Source organism: Pelobates fuscus, chromosome 7 (genome assembly GCF_036172605.1).
Source record: "Pelobates fuscus isolate aPelFus1 chromosome 7, aPelFus1.pri, whole genome shotgun sequence".
Classification (NCBI taxonomy): domain Eukaryota; kingdom Metazoa; phylum Chordata; class Amphibia; order Anura; family Pelobatidae; genus Pelobates; species Pelobates fuscus.
Window position 1 is genome coordinate 163,719,533 of NC_086323.1, and position 21,735 is coordinate 163,741,267.

Here is a 21,735-nt window from a genome sequence, read left to right on the forward strand (position 1 = left end):
GGGTTTAGAGGCAGCACAAAAGGAGCCAGAGCTGTGAGGAGATTTTCATAGGACAGCCAGAGCTGGTAGCTGCCCTTCAACTTCGTCACCATGTCAGCCAAAGCGATCTCAGAGCAGACTGGAAAAGAGTTCCTTTATAAGTACATATGTACAACAGCAGCTGTGCAGAACCGCTTTAAGTATGCTTGTGTGACCTACGACACAGACTGGGACCGACTAACGCAAGAGCACCCTTGGCTTTTAACAGAGTCGCTTGTGGTGAAACCTGACCAGTTGATCAAACACCGTGGGAAACTGGGTCTTGTTGGAGTTGACCTTAACTTGGATCAGGTGAAAAGCTGGCGAAAGCCAAGACTGGGGCATGAGACAACGATTGCAAAAGCAAGAGGAATTTTAAAGAACTGATTGAACCCTTTGTCGCCCACAAGCAGGATGAGGAGATTTACGTCTGCATTTATGCAGCCAGAGAAGGAGACTATGTGCTTTTCCACCATGAGGGTGGTGTAGATGTTGGTGATGTAGATTCAAAGGCCCAGAAATTGCTGGTTGGTGTGGGGGAGCGTTTGACTGAACAGGATGTAAAGGCCCACCTACTCGTTCATGTAACCCAAGACAAAAAAGAGGTCCTTGCAAGCTTTATAACTGGTCTTTTTAACCTATATGACGACCTGTTCTTTACCTACCTCGAGATCAACCCATTAGTTGTGACAAAGGATGGAGTGTACGTTTTGGATATGGCAGCCAAGATTGATGCCACTGCTGACTACGTTTGCAAAGCCAAATGGGGCGATGTGGAATTTCCACCTCCCTTTGGGAGAGAAACTTATCCTGAGGAAGCCTATATCGCAGACCTGGATGCAAACAGTGGATCCAGTTTGAAACTTACAATTTTAAACCCACGAGGCAGAATATGGACCATGGTGGCAGGAGGAGGAGCCTCTGTTGTGTACAGTGACACAATTTGTGATCTTGGTGGAGTTGATTGTGGGGATATTTATGGGATATTAATTGTAAACAGAGAGAATTACCCACTAATTTAATTCTCAGATCCCTAATCGTTATCGTTATAAGTGAAAGGTAAACCATATACCGGTAATTAAAATCACAAATTGTTATAAAAATAGATATTTATTTCTTAACAATTTAAATAATAATGATGAGTAACATGCATGATAATAATCAATGGAATTCGAGTATAACATGAATATGTAATACAATATGGCAATAATAATTAATATGCAGTATAAAAACAATATGCAATACAATAGGCAATTTACTTCCTGGTTAGTACAGCATAGACTCCATTAGCTGTCAAGACTGATTTACGACCCTTTCTTTACAGCGAATGTGGAAGTTTCACATGGAGACAGAGCATTCCTTAGAGCTGCAGTGTAGGGCAATAGAACTTAGCTAGCAGTTAGAAATAACCCTTGCAGTGCTGGCTAGACCTCCTAAGTAGTTAAGATCTACTCTCGTGTGATTTTAAATAAAAATTTAATATTTAAAAGTCAGTAACCATTTCCTTGATTTTATCCAATGAGAGAAATCTACTATGTTATATTAGCTGATATTTTATTAATTTGTCTAAACAGATATTTTATCTTATTTTAGAGCCAATCAATACAGCTGGATAAATGGTCATGATATGCTAACGTGATATTAATCACACAAATACATTAATGGCTATATTAATCCCAGCTGCAGATAGGATGCTATAACCATATATATATTCTTTAATAATTAAGATTTCTAAATATGAAATCTAATCACGATTTATCCAGTCATATATCATGCTATTAATTTTAATTAATTTAAATTAATTAATTAAATGCCTGTATATTTACCAGTTAAGTAGATATTTTCTCATCAGATATCCTCAGGTAGCTAAGTGTCATGGGTCTCTTTCTCTGCATGGAGTGTAAGAGTTTCTTTGTCACTCTGATCGTCCGATTCTGCCTGGATCTCTCTCAATCTCCCGAGAGTGTTGTAATGCCTCTCTTCAATCCTTGAATTTTCCTCTCTCTCTCTCTTCCCTTGTCTTAACTTTTTAAAGGGAAAAATTCCTTAGGTGATAGCCAATCACAAATGTGGGGTGTGGTTCCCTTCTAGGTAACCAATTTAATATTCAGACTCTAGATGGCAGTATTGTTCCACTAGACATACCTATCCAGGAAAGAGTTAACTTATCCTGGTGGCTATTTTTGATGTCATTTACGTTCTCTTTATGTATCCAATAACTTATTTTATCTGTCAGATCAAGAGGATTTCTTCAGACTATGCGTCTGCAAATTCTGCTATAATTCCTAAAATTGATAGTTTGTGAACTAAGTTTCACCTTAAACTATAATGGGACGTTGTACAATATCGAAAGTAAAATTTAATTATTTAATCCTCTGTCACCCAGGTCTGGGTTTAGAATTTATTCTTATTCCATTCGCAATTAGACAGTCTGTCCACCCCCATTCTCAATGTCTTATCTATTTGGTTTGTTTATATACACATTCCATTCACCTTGGGCAAAGCAGTCAGTTTTAGAGAAAGGATAGAACTTTTGTGTCTCTTTTGTTAGCTTGAAGATACAAAATGGAGTCTGGTCTGTTCAACAATGACTTCAGAGTATACACTTTGTATTTCTATCATAGCACAAAATGTCTGCCGATATAAGTACCCTGACATGATGAGTTGGCCAATTATGGAGAATACTCAGGGGCTCCTAGTGAACAGCAGACATATGACTACGCAAAGACTATCCTGTCTCTCATGACCAGAGAAAAGCATCCAGATGGTAAAATCCTAATCATTGGTGGTAGTATTGCCAACTTCACAAATGTGGCTGCAACATTTAAGGGAATAGTGAGGGCTATTAGGACAACCAGGGACCTCTGAAGGAACATGAAGTGACTATATTTGTAAGGAGAGGAGGACCAAACTATCAGGAGGGACTGCGTGTAATGGGTGAAGTGGGTAAAACCACTGGAATCCCCATTCATGTTTTTGGCACAGAAACCCATATGACCTTCGTTTTTTTATCTTCCTCACTCAGGCATGATTATACTGACGGAGAATTGAGGATGCCTAAAGTAAAATCTGACATGGATAGAGTTAGGGCTCCTTTTTAGGATGCATAGCCTGCTTAAAAGATACAAAATCCTCGATGGGAGGCAAGTGGTATAGAATTTATAAAGAGGCTTGTCATGTGGGCCGATGTCAAATTTTGTGTTTACAAGACTGATCTTTTGAATGTTGGCTTCTGCGCAAGCCTCACAGTTGTATTGCTTTTGCTATGCCTATCTTGTGCACAAATAAAGAATAAAAAAAAAAAAGAAACCCATATGACCGCTATTGTGGGCATGGCCCTTGGGCACCGACCAATACCCAACCAGCCACCCACAGCAGCACACACTGCCAACTTTCTGCTGAATGCCAGTGGCAGTTCTTCTACACCTGCTCCCAGCCGTACTGCATCCTTCTCAGAATTGAAACAGGAGGATATTACCCCAGCCAAAAAAGCAAAACCAGCAATACCTAGTGCAAAGGCCACCACTCTTTTCAGTCGTCACACCAAATCGATTGTATGGGGCATGCAGACATGGGCTGTACAAGGCATGTTGGATTTTGATTATGTCTGTTCAAGGTCGGAACCGTCTGTGGCTGACATGGTTTACTCTTTCACTGGAGATCACAAACAGAAATTTTACTGGGGTCACAAGGAGATTCTTATACCACTCTACAAAAACATGGCAGATGTGATGCGAAAGCATCCTGAAGTAGATGTACTTATCAACTTTGCCTCATTAAGATCTGCATACGACAGCACCATGGAGACCATGCACTTCCCCCAGATACGTACTATTGCAATAATTGCTGAAGGAATTCCAGAGGCTTTAACCAGGAGGCTGATAAAGACAGCTGATGAGAAGGGAGTCACCATCATTGGACCTGCAACAGTTGGTGGCATTAAACCAGGATGCATCAAGATTGGAAACACAGGAGGCATGCTTGATAACATTTTAGCATCTAAGCTCTATCGTCCTGGGACCGTAGCCTAGGTTTCCCGTTCTGGAGAAATGTCCAATGAGCTTAACAAAAAAATTTCAAGGACAACAGGCGGTGTTTTGAGGGTGTAGCCATTGGTGGAGACAGGTATCCTGGATCCACTTTCATGGACCATGTTCTCAGATACCAGGATACTCCAGGAGTAAAATGATTGTGATTCTTGGAGAGATTGGTGGAACAGAGGAGTATAAAATATGCCGTGGAATAAAGGAGGGTAGACTAAACCTATTGTGTGTTGGTGTATTGGGACTTGTGCTACCATGTTCTCTTCAGAGGTGCAGTTTGGCCATGCTGGAGCCTGTGCTAACCAAGTATCTGAAACAGCAGTTGCCAAAAACCAGACATTGAAAGAATCTTTGATGAACTTGGAGATGTGATCCAGTCGGTCTACGAGGACCTTGTCAGCAAAGGAGAGATTGTACCTGCTGAAGAGGTTCCCCCGCCAACTGTGTCCATGGACTATGCATGGGCAAGGGAACTGGGCCTGATCAGGAAGCCAGCATCTGTGATGAAAGGGGTCAGGAACATATATATGCAGGAATGCCAATTACTGATGTTTTTAAGGAGGATATTGGAATTGGTGGTGTATTGGGACTCCTATGGTTCCAGCAACGTGTTCACAAATATGCTTCTCATTTCAAGCATATTGAAAATGTGCCTAATGGTGACAGCTGACCATGGTCCGGCTGTGTCTGGAGCCCATAACACAATTGTTTGTGCCCAAGCTGGCAAAGATCTTATATCGAGCCTGACTTCTGGACTGCTCACCATTGGGGACCGCTTTGGTGGTGCTCTTGACGCAGCAGCCAAGATGTTCAGCAAAGCCTTTGATAGACTTTCTCCCCAGCTACTGAACAAGAGGTGGCTGCGCTTCTCCGTTCCTCTCGCCCCACCACTTGCCCGCTCGATCCTGTCCCATCTCACCTCATCAGATCTCTCCCCCCTTGTCTTGTGCCTACCCTAACACACATCTTTAACTGCTCTCTCTCTTCTGGCACTGTTCCTGCTGACCTTAAACATGCCACTGTATTACCTATCCTGAAAAAAACATCTCTTGACACATCCTCCCCCTCTAACTATCGTCCCATATCCCTGCTCCCTTTCTCATCAAAGCTTTTGGAAAGACTTGTCTTTACCAGTGTTTCTCACTTCCTTAATTCCAACTCTCTCCTTGACCCTCTTCAGTCTGGCTTCCGCCCTCTCCACTCTACTGAGACCGCTCTTATCAAAGTGACGAATGACCTAATCTCCGCTAAATCCAAAAGTGACTACTCCGTATTAATTCTCCTTGACCTCTCTGCTGCCTTTGACACCATTGATCATGCTCTCCTCCTTCAAACTCTTCAATCGCTCGGTCTCTGTGACTCTGTCCTCTCTTGGTTTTCCTCCTATCTCTCCCAACGCTCATTCAGTGTCTCCTTTTACAAGGATACCTCCTCCCCTCGTCCTGTCTCGGTTGGAGTTCCCCAAGGCTCTGTCCTTGGTCCCCTTCTATTATCTCTTTATACTGCCTCTCTTGGAAAACGTATTGCCTCTTTTGGATTCCACTACCACCTGTACGCTGATGACACTCAGATATACCTCTCCTCCCCAGACCTTTCCCCTGCCGTCCTGCAACGTGTCACTGCTTGCCTTTCTTCCATCTCTGACTGGATGTCCTCGCGCTTTCTCAAACTTAACCTCTCTAAACTGAACTCCTTGTCTTTCCTCCTCCTAATACTGATCCTCCTCTCTCGCTCTCCCTTCAAGTCAGTGATATCCACATAAGTCCATCCCTGCAAGCGCGCTGTCTTGGCATCATACTTGACTCTGGTCTCACCTTTGAGTCTCACATCCAGTTTGTTGCCAAGTCCTGTAGGTTCCAACTCAAAAACATAGCCCGCATCCGCCCCTTTCTTACGCAAGATGCTACCAAGGAGCTTGTCCATGCTCTAGTAATTTCCCGCATGGACTACTGTAACCCTCTCCTGATTGGTCTCCCCAAAAGCCATATTGCCCCGCTACAGTCTGTAATGAATGCTGCAGCTAGACTGATTTTCCTCTCTAGTCGGTCCTCTCACACCTCGCCCCTCTGCCAGTCCTTACATTGGCTTCCTGTATCCTACAGGAGTCAATTCAAAGTGCTAACCCATACATTTAAAGCACTGAACAATTCCAGCCCCTCTTATATCTCTTCACTGATCCATAGGTATGCCCCTCCTCGTACCTTCCGCTCTGCCCATGACCACCTCCTGACCGCTGCTCGCACCCGTACAGCCAACTCGCGCTTGCAGGACCTCTCGCGGGCGGCTCCTCTCCTATGGAATAGCTTGCCTACTGCCATCAGACTCTCCCCTAGTCTTCAATCATTTAAGAAGGGCCTTAAAACCCATTCTTTTCAGGAAAGCTTATGGCCTCCCAGAGTAATCTCTACCTTACATACCTGTCTCTTGCTCTCTCCTATGGGACAGTGCTTTGCTCTCTCCTCCAGCTCTGCTTCACTCCTACTTGATATTTCCTGTCCTATTTATTGTTACATTCCCCCCCCCCCCCCCCTCTCAAAATATTGTAAAGCGCTACGGAATCTGTTGGCGCTATATGAATGGCAATAATAATAATAATAGTGGCCTCATACCCATGGAGTTTGTGAACAAAATGAAAAAGGAGGTGAAACTTATCATGGGAATCTGTCACAGAGTAAAGTCTATTAACAATCCAGATATGAGAGTACAGATTCTAAAAGACTATGTAAAACAGAACTTCCCTGCCACACCATTGCTGGACTATGCTCTAGAAGTGGAAAAAAATCACTACTTCAAAGAAACCCAATCTTATTCTCAATGTTGATGGCCTAATTCGAGTTGCATTTGTAGACCTTCTAAGGAACTGTGGTTCTTTTACAAGAGAAGAGGCTGATGAATACATTGATATTGGGGCTCTCAATGGTGTCTTTGTATTGGGAAGAAGTATGGGTTTTATTGGGCATTATTTGGACCAAAAGAAGTTGAAGCAAGGATTGTACCGGCATCCTTGGGATGATATCTCCTTTGTTCTGCCTGAGCATATGACTATGTAAGGACTTGAAGAACACTCCACAGAGATTATTTGTTAGGTCATGTAATGCTTGGTGGGCATAACACGAGTGCAGGTTTCCTGCAATAGATCCTGCATTCATACACAATGCAAGCCAAGAGTTAGTTGCTAATGTATTAATACAAAAAAAAAATAGAACAGGACATTAAGTATTACAGATTTTGTTTTGATCATTCCCTCTTATTCTGGGTTGTCATGTTTATGTTCTTAAACCTTTTTATTTCCATATGTGCAGAAATTAAAATGTGACATCTTGTATCTACAGCTGTATTTATTAAATGGAACAGCATTAAAAAAAAAAAAAAAAAAATTACCACCACAAACTTTCTCCAATTTTTGGGGCTAAAACGGTTGCATCAAAGCACTCCATATACAATATCTCATGGTGTCTACGTTTCAAATATATGCAAGAAAATAAATTGACATAAGAAGATATGTCAAATTTTAAAAACATATGTCAGACGTTCAGCATTGCACCCCCCCAAACAACCCAACAAACCTATGCATAGGTGGTATCACTGTACTCAGGAGATGTTGCTGAACACATATGGGGGTGTTCTTTAGCAGTAATACATAACAGGTGTTGAGAATCCATGCCTAAAGTACAATGTTTGAGAAAAATAACACAAAAAAATGACTACCCAAAAGGTTGACAAAGACTGATATAATATTAATATTAGTGCATGGAAAGTATTAAAATACCACCATTTGAAATACCCTAGGGTGTCTACTTTTCAAAAATATATGGTTTGGTGGGGTAAATTACATTGATCGGCTTCAAAAATGTCCCAAATAGGACGTAGGTGCATGATGACCAGATGTGAAAATTCCAAGTTGGAAAACTGGAATGAGCACCCTCCATATACGGTCTTTTAGCCCCCAGGGAACCCAACACACCTGTACATGGGTGGTATCTCTGTACTCTGGAGATGTTGCTGAACACATATTGGGGTGTTCTTTGGCAGTAAACCTCAAAGTTATCCATACATGTATTCTTAAATTGCCATGTGTGTCAAAAATAATCACCAATTATTATTACTTTTTTTTAATTTGGCATAGATTGGTGGTAAAATGGTTGCATGAAAAGAGTCAAAATACCCCAAATGTAATACCTTAGGTTCTCGTTTTTTAAAAAAAAATATATACACGTGAAGGGTTATTCAGGGATTCCTGACAGATATCAGTGTAACAATGTAACTTTTGTTAATTTTGAAAAAGAAAAAGGTTTGGAAATAGCAAAGTGCTACTTGTACTTATTGCCCTATAATTTGCCAAAAAAAAAAAAAAAAATCTAAGAAAATGTTAACATTGGATATTTCTAAACTCATGTCAAAATGTAGAAACTATTTAGCATGGGTGTTTTTTGGCAGTTGTAGATGAGTAACAGATTTTGGGGGTCAAAGTTAGAAAAAAATTGTTTCTTTTTTTTTTATTTTTCATCATATTTTATAATTTTTTTATAGTAAGTTATATGATGTGATGAAAATAATGGTATCTTTAGAAAGACCATTTAATTGCGAGAAAACGGTATATAATATGTGTGGGTACAGAAACTCAGTAGCTTGCCCTTCAATAAATCACCCGCTAAAGTCTTAAAAATGTTTTTGATCACTTTCCCATTACAAAAAAAGCAGTTTACTTTTGTCTTGTGTTTTTTTTCTTTTCCCTTGATAAGTAACTCATTCCCGCCTCCCGCTGTGATTGGTCAGCAGGCATGCACATTATGTGCTGTGTGATCAGGTGATCTACGTGTGCAGCTGTAGGATTTTATGCGGCTCACTTGTAAGTTTTGGCGGAATGACCTCCTGCAAGCTCAAGGGGTCCATCAGGTGGCCTATGCACTTAGGGCCACCCGATGGCCATCTTTGATCAGAGGCCCGGTCAGCTGCTGCAGCCCTTAAACAGCATGATCAGGCTCCCTGGTCTGTATGAAGTCACAGTGCTGGGCGCAAGTGAATATAATGCACTTCCTCCCAGCTTACCAACTAGCTGCGTGGGAGATTAAAAAAAAAAGAGGGGAGGACCATAAAGGAGGGAGAGTCTGGACTCACCTCTCATCAGACACAGCCAGATGCCACTGGACCTCAGGGATGCCACCCATCTGCACTAAAAAAGTATGGAAGAAGGGGGTGGCTAAAAATATGTAAATTGTAATTGTTATATATATATATATATATATATATATGTGTGTGTGTGTTATCTGTGTGTGTATGTGCGTATGTGTCATTTAAGTACAGGTGATACTCGAAAAATGTGAATATTGTGCAAAAGTTCATTTATTTCAGTAATGCAACGTAAAAGGGGAAACTAATATATGAGATAGCTTCCATGCCACGCCGCATTGATGCATCTATCAGACTGTGGCACTGCTGAGGTGTTATGGAAGACCAGGATGCTTCAATAGCGGCCTTTAGCTCTTCTGCATTGTTCGGTCTCATGTCTCTCATCTTTCTCTTGGCAATGCCCCATAGATTCTCTATGGGATTCAGGTCAGGCGAGTTTGCTCTCCAGTCAAGCACAGTAATCCCACGGCATTGAACCAGGCTTTGGTGCTTTTGGCAGTGTGGGAAAATGAAGTGAGCATCCCCATAAAGCTCACTGAGGAAGGAAGCTCCAAAATCTCCTGGTAGACGGCTGCGTTGACCCTGGACTTAATGAAGCACAGTGGACCAAAACCAGCAGATGACATGGCTCCCCAAATCAACACAGACTGTGGAAACTTCACACTGCCTCTCCATTCTTCCTCCAGACTCTGGGTCCTTGGTTTCCAAATGAGATGCAAAAGTTGCTCTCATCAGAAAAGAGGACTTTGGACCACTGAGCAACAGACCATGTCTGTTTTTCTTTAGCCCAGGTAAGACGCTTCTGACGTGGTTTGTTGTTCAGGAGCGGCTTGACAAGAGCAATACGACATCTGAAGCCCATGTCCAGGATCCATCTGTGTGTGGTGGCTCTTGATACACTGACTCCAGCCTCAGTCCACTCCTTGTGAAAGTCCCCAACACTTTTGAATGGCCTTTTCCTGACAATCCTCTCCAGGCTGCGGTCATCCCTGCTGCTTGTGCACCTTTTTCTTCCACACTTTTCCCTTCCACATAACTTTCTATTAATGTGCTTTGATACAGCACTTTGGGAACATTCAACTTCCTTCGCAATTACCTTTTGAGGCTTTCCCTCCTTATGGAGGGTGTCAATGATGGGTTTTCTGCACAAGTGTCAGGTCAGCAGTCTTCCCCATGATTGTGATTTCTACTGAACCAGACTGAGAGACCATTTAAAGGCTCAGAAACCCTTTGCAGGTGTTATGGCTCTCTTAGCTGATTAGAGTGGGACACTGTGAGCCTAGAATATTTCACCTTTTCACAATATTCTAATTTACTGAGATTGTGGATTTGGGGTTTTCATGAGCTGTAAACCATAATCATCGCACTTATGACAAATCCCGGCTTGAACTATCTTGCTTTGCATGTAATGTGTCTATCTCATATATTAGTTTCCCCTTTTACATTGCATTACTGAAATAAATTAACTTTTGCACGATATTCAAATTCTTCGAGTATTACTTGTATATGTGTTATCTGTGTGTGTGTATCTGGGTGTATGAGTCAGTGTGTATCTGTGTAATGTGCAATGTGTTCAATCCCAGCAATCAAACGCCAACTCTACATTCAAGCACAAACACTAATACCTTTCAAATAGCAACAGTGTGCTTTAAACTTGAGAAAGGGAGGTTCTCCTAAAATCTTGTTATTAAAAAGTTCTGTTAGTGCAAAAAAAAAAAAAAAAAGGTATTGCAAGATTAAAATTTTATCTGTTTTTTTACAAATAGCAACAGTACATACAAACATACAACTACATTCAAATGCCAACACTACACACAAATACATACATTCAATCACACAAAACATGCTTAAATTTGTCACCAGTTATTTTTTGTATTTTTGCAATTTATAACTTTGCATGTGGCCCTCGGATTACCTAGAGTTGGACAGTCCTGATCGAATACATTGGGGTAAGGGAAACAAGATGAAGGGAGAGGCACACAAATAGGTATTCTCTCTCTTCTGGCAAACTTTCCAAGTAATTAGGAGGGACTATTTCAAGGCAAAGTCCCTTTGTGCCTCTTTTCTAGGAACTTGATATTTTGGGAGGTCCCACACAGTCAGACAGTATGGGAAAAAGAAAGTACATGCTCTGAATTCTATGGTTTTACATATCAGGATATAATGATCTGTTCATTAGCAGGTCCTAAATTTAGGTAAATATAACGTCAGATTAACAAAACATGACATATTACATCGTGTCATGATTTACCAACAATAAAGCCAAAATGGAGAAGCCATTTAGGAAATACTAAGTACACCCTTACTGTTACCATTATTAGGAATTAAGAGACTAAGAAGCAGACAGGTGCTGCTAATTTAACCCCTTAACGACGCAGGACGGTTCAGGACCGTCATCGGCATTTTTGCGTTGCCGACCGACGACGGTCCTGAACCGTCCTAAATTTAAGAGGTACTTACCCGATCGCCGTCGTTCCCCCGGCGGCGATCGGCGGTGCTCCCGTTGTGGGGAGACTGCCTGCAGCCCAGACAGTCTCCCCATGGCGGATTAGGACCCCTGTGGCCATGTGATCGCCCAACAGGGCGACCACATGGTCACAATAGGTGTCCATGTGTCTGCCTGCAGGGGGACTGTCTGTGCTGACAGGCAGTCTCCCTGCAAGTGTAAAATCATAAAAAAAATAAAGTTAAAGTGAATTAAAAAAATTATTATTATATATGTGTGTATATATATATATATATATATATATATATATGATATATAGACGTATATTATACCTATATAATATACGTCTATATATCATATATATAATGTCATACTAAGTGTATTTTTATATTAATATGTACATATATTAATATAAAAATACACTTATAATTAAATTACACACGTATATATATATATATAATATATATAATAACTATATATATTGTATATATATATATTATAAAATACAAATAAAAAGTAATTTAAATTAAATTAAACATGTAAAAATAATAATAAAAATTTGTAAAAAAATTATATATCTATACGAAATTTTATTCTAACTGTATTTTGATATTAATATATATATATTTATATCAAAATACACTTAGAATGAAATTGTATATATATCTATGTATATATAAATAAATAAAAAGAATACGAACTATTCATATGTCCATATACAAAATTACATAAATAATTATATAAATATACATGTAGACTTCAAATATATAAATATGCATATATATTTAAATTCTACGTGCGTATTTATGTAATATTTTTACATAATTAAGTTATTTTATTGATTGCAATTTAAGGGACCTGCCTGCCAACCCAGGCCGAAAGTCCAGAGAATTTAATTTGCTGTCACTGTATTTTACCCTGTAACGTTCTACGACACCCTAAAACCTGTACATGGGGGGTACTGTTTTACTCGGGAGACTTTGCTGAACACAAAGATTCAAAACAGTAAAACATATCACAGCGATGATATTGTCAGTGAAAGTGACTTTTTTTGCATTTTTCACACACAAACAGCACTTTTACTGATGATATAATTGTTGTGATACATTTTCCAGTTTTGAAACACTAATATTTGTGTTCGGCAAAGTCTCCTGAGTATAAAAGTACCCCCCATGTACAGGTTTTATAGCGTTTTTGAAAGTTACAGGGTCAAATATATGGGTCAAATATTTTTACATTGAAAATGGCCAGGTTGGTTACGTTGCCTTTGAGAGCGTATGGTAGCCCAGGAATGAGAATTACCCCCATGATGGCATACCATTTGCAAAAGAAGACAACCCAAGGTATTGCAAATGGGGTATGTCCAGTCTTTTTTAGTAACCACTTAGTCACAAACACTGGCCAAAATTAGCGTTCAATTTAGTTTTTTACTTTTTTCACACACAAACAAATATGAACGCTAACTTTGGCCAGTGTTTGTGACTAAGTGGCTACTAAAAAAGTCTGGACATACCCCATATTGAATACCCTGGGTTGTCTACTTTAAAAAAAAATATGTACATGTGGGGTGTTATTCAGCGATTTATGACAGATAATAGTGTTACAATGTCACTATTGATACATTTTAAAAATGTATGTTTTGAAACCGCAATATCCTACTTGTACTTATAGCCCTATAACATGCAAAAAAATAGCAAAAAGCATGTAAACACTGGGTATTTTTAAACTCAGGACAAAATTTTGAATCTATTTAGCAGTTTTTTTCATTCGCTTTTGTAGATGAGTAAAAGATTTTTCACATAAAAGTCAAAAAACATGTATTTTTTAAAATTTTTCATAATATTTTTTCATTTTTAAAAAATTAAATTACATGAGATTATATAAATAATGGTATGTAAAGAAAGCCCCTTTTGTCCTGAAAAAAACAATATATAATTTGTATGGGAACAGTAAATGAGAGAGCGGAAAATTACAGCTAAACACAAACACCACAAAAGTGTAAAAAGATGCCTGGTCGCAAATGTACAACATCGCAAAAACAGTCCGGTCCTTAAGGGGTTAATGCACTTGATTAATTGATCATCAGCACGTATGACCACCTATATAAAAGCCGAAGTTTGCTGGTCTGGAGCATTCAGATGTGTTAACACAATGCCAATGAGGAAAGACATCAGTAATGTAGCCCCAAGGAGCCAAAGCGCAGCTTAGCGGAGGAGGGCCTTGACAGGGGTTAGGAGGCGGGCTTAGGAGGAGCCGGCCAGGACTGGGTGGTTGTGGGTAATAGGGCTGGTCTACTTAAATAGGCAGCCATTTTAGGCAGAGCACATTTAATTTCTTACCTAGCCGAGTTTGTGTGCACCCTGGTGTTCACTGCTTTTCTGGGTGAGGTTTTCCCCCTTTTTGTCTCCTCTGCAGGGCCATGGAAGACGTGGAGAGGTTGCTGGCTGGAATCCGGACGGCGGCGCTGCGACAGGACGCGGGCTGGGTTCGGGCCCAACTGGACCAGATCCTGACGGCGGCGGCGGAGAGGGATGGCGGCAGAGAGAGGCCACAACGGGCCAGGAGGCCCCCGCGGCGTCTGAGTCCTGGATCGGGACTGGAGGATGGAGGTGTCGGCGGAATGGAGGCCGCGGGTGGAAGCGGCACGTGCAGCAGGCCCGCGGACCCCGTGGTTGAGGCCCCGCCTCCCGCGGCGCGGGCCTAGGCGAGGTGCTTCCCGGCGGGTGGCGGCTGCGGAGGCTGACGGTGCGCACCCCGGACCGGGTAGGGTGGCACCCGGCGTGCGGCTGAAGAACGGCCCTCCCCAGGGCCTGGCCCGTCTGGGATGCAGCCCGGGAGGGCACCCACTACACTGGAGGCCGGGAAGGACAGGGCCCAGGGCAGGACGGCCCGGAGAGGGCCCCTGGCGAGCCGGAAGCAGCAGGCAAGTGCTGGGGATCCTCAAGGGGCCCCCCATGATGTGGCTGGCATTAAGGGTACTCGGGGGAAGGACAGGGCCCAGGCTGTAGGGGACAAGGGGGGTCGGGCTTCCCCTAAGAGACTGGTTGTGGGGGAGGGGGGGCCGGTTAGCCGAGGGCAGAAGGTGGCAGGGGGTGGTCGGGCTGTTTTGGCACAGGGGTCCAGTGGTAGGGTGGCCGGAGAAGGGGAGGTAGGGGAGGTAGGCAGGCAGAGGGCTCTTTCCCCTGGTAGGTCAGGGGGTTTGTCTAGGAGGGCTGGACAGGGGGTAGTGGGGGTTCGGGGGGGAAGCGTAGGGGCAGTTTTTCAGGGCGCAGTGGGGGTGAGGAGGGTGGGGCCCTTAGTAGTTCAGGGGCGGAGAGGGGGGGGCGTAGGCAGGGTCAGCCCAGTGTTAGGTCGGGTTCCGGGTCTAGCAGTGGGAGTCCCTCCCCAGTCAGGTGCGCTAGGGCCGGTAGGCATTTCGAGAGGCGGCGACGTCGATCTTCATCTAGTGGGTCCGCGGGTGGTAGGGGGGGGTCCCCCAGGCATGGTCGACGGGGGAAGGTTTTAGGTGGTGTCGGTAGGAGTCGTAGCCCGCGGGGTGTGGCCCCTGGGAAGCAGCGACAGGACAGCGGGTACCGGGAGGCCTTGGTGGTCGGCAGGCGCTCCCTGGGTCGGGACGGGAGGGCTGCTGGGGAACAGTGCACCCTGCCCAGGACTTCTTCTCCTCGTTTCAGGTCTCGGAGCCGCTCTTCATCAGTGTGCAGGAGGCACCGGGTGAGCTCCCCGGTTGGCGGGACTTCAGTGGACGTTGCCATTCGTGGAAGCACAGCAGTTCCCATCGCAGCCCCGAGCGCTTCCGGTTCTGGGGGCTTGGCCGGTGAGTCCAACGGATCATTGCACTCAGACACACTAATACAAACACTACAATCACTGCTCCACTCATTGGGGGCGGGGGGTGATTCACGGGTGAGCGTTGGGCAGGTGTGGGCGCAGGGGGTAGCGGCTAGTGGGCCTGGGGTGGGGCCCCCGGCGGCGCCGGCACACAGTGTAGAGGCAGGGGCCGCACCCGGCCCTGGAGATGCTGGGAACGAGCGGGCGGAACTGACTGGGGGGGTGTCGGATGCGGCTAGGCAGCACGCATACGTCTCGTTTGCCGGCCCGCTCGGGGTCCACCTTAAACAGGAGGTGAAAGACAAGATCTGGAAGGGGGAGTACTTAGAGATCTTCTCTCTCCTTCCCTTGGAGGAATTTATTGACCTCAAGGAGGAAGATAAAAAAGATGAGAAGAAGGAGGAAGAGGAGAAGCGGAAGAAGTATCGCAAGATACCGAAATCCTTTGGGAACTGGTTAAGGGCGTTTTGCGTCTTGGCCAGCGTGATAGGGGAAAAGTCACCGGGCGTCTGCTCTTCCCTATTCTGCTACTTGGACGGGATTTGGGAGGCATACCGCACCTATGGCGGGCTGGCATGGTGGCGGTATGACGAGCAGTTCCGACAGCGGTTGGCGGCTAATCCGGGTATGAGGTGGGACCAGATGGACCTGCCTCTCTGGATGAAGCTGATGATGGCGCAGAAGGCGCAGCCCTTTCAGCATGCGGCTGGTGCGAAAGGACAGTCCGCCTCATCGGCCGCCTCGCAAAAGGGACTCTGCTGGCTGTTCAATGAAGGCCAATGCAAATGGGGTGCTTCCTGCCGATTTAAGCATGAATGCTCCGGCTGCGGGGGGGCACATGGGCTGCAGCGCTGCTTCAAGAAAGGTAAGTCCGGGGGATCGGGAGCCGGGTCCGCGGTTGGCGGTGGAGGGGCTTCCGCTGCCCAGGGGACTAACCCCAGTGAGGCTAGACGCGATGGAGCCATGGCTAAGCCGCTACAGTAATAGGGCGGACGCCGAGCTCCTCAGGGCCGGGTTCGGGCAAGGTTTCTATATCCCGTTCCAGGCTAGAGAGAGCATGGGGCACCCGCGCAACCTGAAATCGGTGGCGGAATTTCCAGGGGTGGTGCGGGAAAAGCTGGGTAAGGAAGTTGTGTTGGGTAGGATGGCTGGGCCGTTTCCGGTGCCGCCGATGGAGGGCCTTCGGGTCTCCCCTCTTGGTGTGGTCCCTAAGAAGGAGCCCGGGAAGTTTTGGCTCATTCACCACCTGTCGTACCCTAAGGGCGGGTCAGTTAACGATGACATTGATAAGGAGCTGTGCTCGGTCTCTTATGCATCATTCGACCAGGCGGTCGAGCTGGTGAAGAGGGCTGGGCGTGGGGCTCTTATGGCGAAGGTTGACATTGAAGCGGCTTTTCGGCTGCTCCCTGTCCACCCGGCGTGTCATCACCTGCTGGGGTGTTTTTTCGAAGGGGGCTACTATGTGGATTTGTGCCTCCCCATGGGATGCTCCATTTCTTGCTCCTATTTCGAAAAGTTTAGTTCTTTTCTTGAATGGGTGGTGCGGGTTGAGGCCGGGGACAGGGCGGTGGTACATTACTTGGATGATTTTTTCTGTGTGGGGCCAGCTGGCTCCCCGGCTTGCCTGCACCTGCTGAGGACCATCGAATGGGTGGCTGGCCGATTTGGGGTGTTCTTCCGACGGGAAGGCGTGTCGACAGCCGAGCTAGAGTTGATTACTGACGCGTCGGGCAGCGTGGGGTTTGGGGCCTACTTCGGCGGGCAATGGTGCGCAGAAAAGTGGCCGGTGGCGTGGGGGCAGAGCCCCCTCATGCGTAACTTGGCCTTTCTGGAGCTGTTCCCGTTGGTGGTGGCGTTGGTCTTGTGGGGGGCTAGCTTGCGGGACCGGAAAGTGGTCTTCTTCTCGGACAACATGTCCGTGGGTGCATGCGGTTAACAACCTGTCCGCAGCGTCTAGGCCAGTGGTGGCGATTTGTCTTGCTGTGCATGTCCCTTAATGTGGTCTTTCGCGCGCGACATGTACCAGGGTACCTGAACGAGGTGGCTGATGCTTTGTCTCGTTTTCAGTGGACCAGGTTCCGGACGGTGGCCCCGGAGGCGCTGGACGTGGGCCTGGCGTGCCCGGACGAGATGTGGCAGTTAGGAGCGTCATGCTTGGAGGTCTTGTGAAGGCGTCGCTCGCACCGGCCACCTGGGCCGCCTACAGTAAGGTCTGGGGTGCATGGGAGCGTTCCTGGGACGGGCTGGGGAGGCGAGCGTCAGGGGAGCCGCCGCTGGACGCCTTCCTGTGGTTCATCTTCCATTTGTTGGCAAGCGGTGCGTCTCCGGCGGTAGTGGATAGAACCATGGCGGCAATGGCCTTTTGGTTCAAGCTCCGTGGGGGGGAGGACCTTACAAAAACTTTTGTTATACGGCAGGCTCTTAAGGGCTACCGAAGGGGACGTAGGGCGCCGGACACTAGGCGCCCGGTGTCAGTACGGGTACTGGGGGGTCTGATTCGGGCCTTGCCTGACATCTGCTTCGATGGGTTTGAAGTGGCTCTGTTTACGGCGGCATTCCTCCTGGCCTTTTTCGGGGCCTTCAGGATTGGTGAGTTGGTGAGTGCCTCACGGTCTGCTTCAGGGGGCATACAGGCAGCGGGGGTTCGCATACTTGAGGGAAAGTTGGTGGTGCACCTGGCCAGGTCTAAAACTGACGTGAAAGGGGCGGGCAGGGACGTGACCCTGGGCTCCCTGCCGGGTTCAGCCTTGTGTCCGGTGGCTGCGGTGGTGCACTACTTGGAGCGGAGGCCGATGGTGGACGGGTCGTTCTTGGTGCATGCGGACGGCTCGTCGCTATCCCGCTTCCAATTCACTAAAGTTTTCCGGAAGGGCTTGGTACGACTGGGGTTGAGTGCGAGCGCCTACGGCACCCACTCATTTCGCATCGGAGCAGCCACAGAAGCTGCGCGCCTGGGACTGGGGGACGACCTGGTCAAGAGGATTGGGAGATGGGAGTCTGTCAGGTTTCGCTCTTATGTTCGTTTAGGCTTATTGGAGTGCTAGCTAGGGCGCTAGTGGGGGGAGTGGGCAATCTGTTGGGCCCGGGGGGTATTTATACTGTTCCTTTTCCTCCTTCCCCAGGTCGTGTTGCTTGGATCGTGGGCCATTCCTTCGTCTTCTGGGCCGCCAGGAGGGCTGCAGCTCGAGCGAAAGGCCAGCAGCTGGGCTTTCCAAAGGACCAGTTGACAATACAATGGCTTGGGTACAGGGGATATTGCTGGAGGGATATATGCGGGGTGGTGTTGCGGAAGGTGGCAAGCGGGGTAAGGCCCGACATGTTGGTATTACATGCGGGGGGCAACGACTTGGGCCTCATTCCGCAGCGGAGACTAGTGAAGTGGATGAAGCAGGACCTTAACAGGCTGGTTGATCTGCTTCCCGGGGTCATGTTGGTATGGTCGGAAATGGTCCCGCGGCTGCGCTGGAGGCACGCCCGGGACTACGCGGCTTTGGATAGATGCAGGGGCAAAGTTAATAGTTTGATGGCTAGCTTTGTGAGGAAGTTGGGGGGAGTGGTGGTGAGACACGTGGAACTGGAAGGTGGTTTGCCAGGGTACTATCGCCCGGACGGCGTTCACCTGTCAGCGGTGGGCTGGGACCTGCTGAACCTGGGGCTGCAGGAGGGGATGCAAAAGGCACTCTTTCTCCGGGGTGGGGGAGCTCAGACAGCTTAAGGGGTCAAGGTCTGAGCCCGTGGCGGGTTAGGGAGCCGAGGAGGAGGAAATAGGCTCCCATGAGGAACGTCACGGACATGGAAATTGTGGTCACTGGTGGTTGGTAGGTTTCGAGTCCTGGAGGTGGCTCAGAACCTGGTGGGGTAGGGGTATCCGGGTATACCCCTACCGTGGTTATTTATGGTTGGCACTTAAATGGTTATGTTGGAATAAGGTTGAAAATTGTTAAAGATATATTTATGTGTTGGTATGTTGGGGGTCATTGCCCGTTATATTAAAAGAAGGATGCGGTTGCGAGGGCGGAGTATGGGGGCAATGACCCATATTTATATGTTAAATTATTATTATATTTATGATTGTTATTATTGATGATAACTTATTATTAAACAAATGGTTATAATGGTTAATAAAAGCTGTGGACAATTTTACCCATATACCCTACTGTCAGTGTCTTATTGGGTTAGGGATGTGGGGTTTTTGTCCTAGGTTACGACTGCCCATATGGCGACTATACACCTGTCATGTAGCCCCAAGGAGCCAAAGCGCAGCTTAGCGGAGGAGGGCCTTGACAGGGGTTAGGAGGCGGGCTTAGGAGGAGCCGGCCAGGACTGGGTGGTTGTGGGTAATAGGGCTGGTCTACTTAAATAGGCAGCCATTTTAGGCAGAGCACATTTAATTTCTTACCTAGCCGAGTTTGTCCCGCCCACCCTCCCTTGGGTTTTTTGTTTTTTAAGATCACTAATGGTTTCCCGTTTTGTCACAGCGGCGGGTTAGGGAGCCGAGGAGGAGGAAATAGGCTCCCATGAGGAACGTCACGGACATGGAAATTGTGGTCACTGGTGGTTGGTAGGTTTCGAGTCCTGGAGGTGGCTCAGAACCTGGTGGGGTAGGGGTATCCGGGTATACCCCTACCGTGGTTATTTATGGTTGGCACTTAAATGGTTATGTTGGAATAAGGTTGAAAATTGTTAAAGATATATTTATGTGTTGGTATGTTGGGGGTCATTGCCCGTTATATTAAAAGAAGGATGCGGTTGCGAGGGAGGAGTATGGGGGCAATGACCCATATTTATATGTTAAATTATTATTATATTTATGATTGTTATTATTGATGATAACTTATTATTAAACAAATGGTTATAATGGTTAATAAAAGCTGTGGACAATTTTACCCATATACCCTACTGTCAGTGTCTTATTGGGTTAGGGATGTGGGGTTTTTGTCCTAGGTTACGACTGCCCATATGGCGACTATACACCTGTCATGTAGCCCCAAGGAGCCAAAGCGCAGCTTAGCGGAGGAGGGCCTTGACAGGGGTTAGGAGGCGGGCTTAGGAGGAGCCGGCCAGGACTGGGTGGTTGTGGGTAATAGGGCTGGTCTACTTAAATAGGCAGCCATTTTAGGCAGAGCACATTTAATTTCTTACCTAGCCGAGTTTGTCCCGCCCACCCTCCCTTGGGTTTTTTGTTTTTTAAGATCACTAATGGTTTCCCGTTTTGTCACAGCGGCGGGTTAGGGAGCCGAGGAGGAGGAAATAGGCTCCCATGAGGAACGTCACGGACATGGAAATTGTGGTCACTGGTGGTTGGTAGGTTTCGAGTCCTGGAGGTGGCTCAGAACCTGGTGGGGTAGGGGTATCCGGGTATACCCCTACCGTGGTTATTTATGGTTGGCACTTAAATGGTTATGTTGGAATAAGGTTGAAAATTGTTAAAGATATATTTATGTGTTGGTATGTTGGGGGTCATTGCCCGTTATATTAAAAGAAGGATGCGGTTGCGAGGGCGGAGTATGGGGGCAATGACCCATATTTATATGTTAAATTATTATTATATTTATGATTGTTATTATTGATGATAACTTATTATTAAACAAATGGTTATAATGGTTAATAAAAGCTGTGGACAATTTTACCCATATACCCTAGTGTCAGTGTCTTATTGGGTTAGGGATGTGGGGTTTTTGTCCTAGGTTACGACTGCCCATATGGCGACTATACACCTGTCATGAGCTTAGAGAAGCAATTGTTGCTGTCCACTAAACTGGAAAGGGTTAGAAGGTCATTTCCAAACAATTTAAAGTCCATCATTCAGTGAGAAAGATTATTCAAAAGTGAACAGCATTCAAGACAGTTGCCAACCTCCCCAGGAGTCGATGCCCCAGCAAATTTGTCCCAAGGTCAGACCGTGCAATGCTCAAAAAAAGATTTACATCTCAGACTCTACAGGCCTCCGTTAGCATGTCAAACGTTAATGGCAGTACAATTAGAAAAAGATTGAGCAAGTATGTTTTTTCTGGAAGGGTTGCCAGGAGAAAGTCTCTTCTCTCTAAAAAGAACATGGCAGCATGGCTTAGGTTTGCAAAGTTTCACCTGAACAAACCACAAGACTTCTGGAACAATGTCCTTTGGACAAACAAGGCCAAAGTGGAGATGTCTGCCCATAATGCACAGCGCCACGTTTGGCTAAACCAAACACACCATACCAATTGTCAAGCACAGTAGAGCGGGGGAGGTGGAGAGGGGGGGGGGAGAGGGGTGATGATTTGGCATTGT

At 45.8% G+C, this 21,735-nt stretch overlaps 1 pseudogene; it reads left to right on the forward strand.

Moving 5' to 3' along the window:
• LOC134568337 (ATP-citrate synthase-like) lies at positions 1–7,233 on the forward strand (annotated as a pseudogene).
• Positions 7,234–21,735: the final 14,502 nt, after the last annotated feature.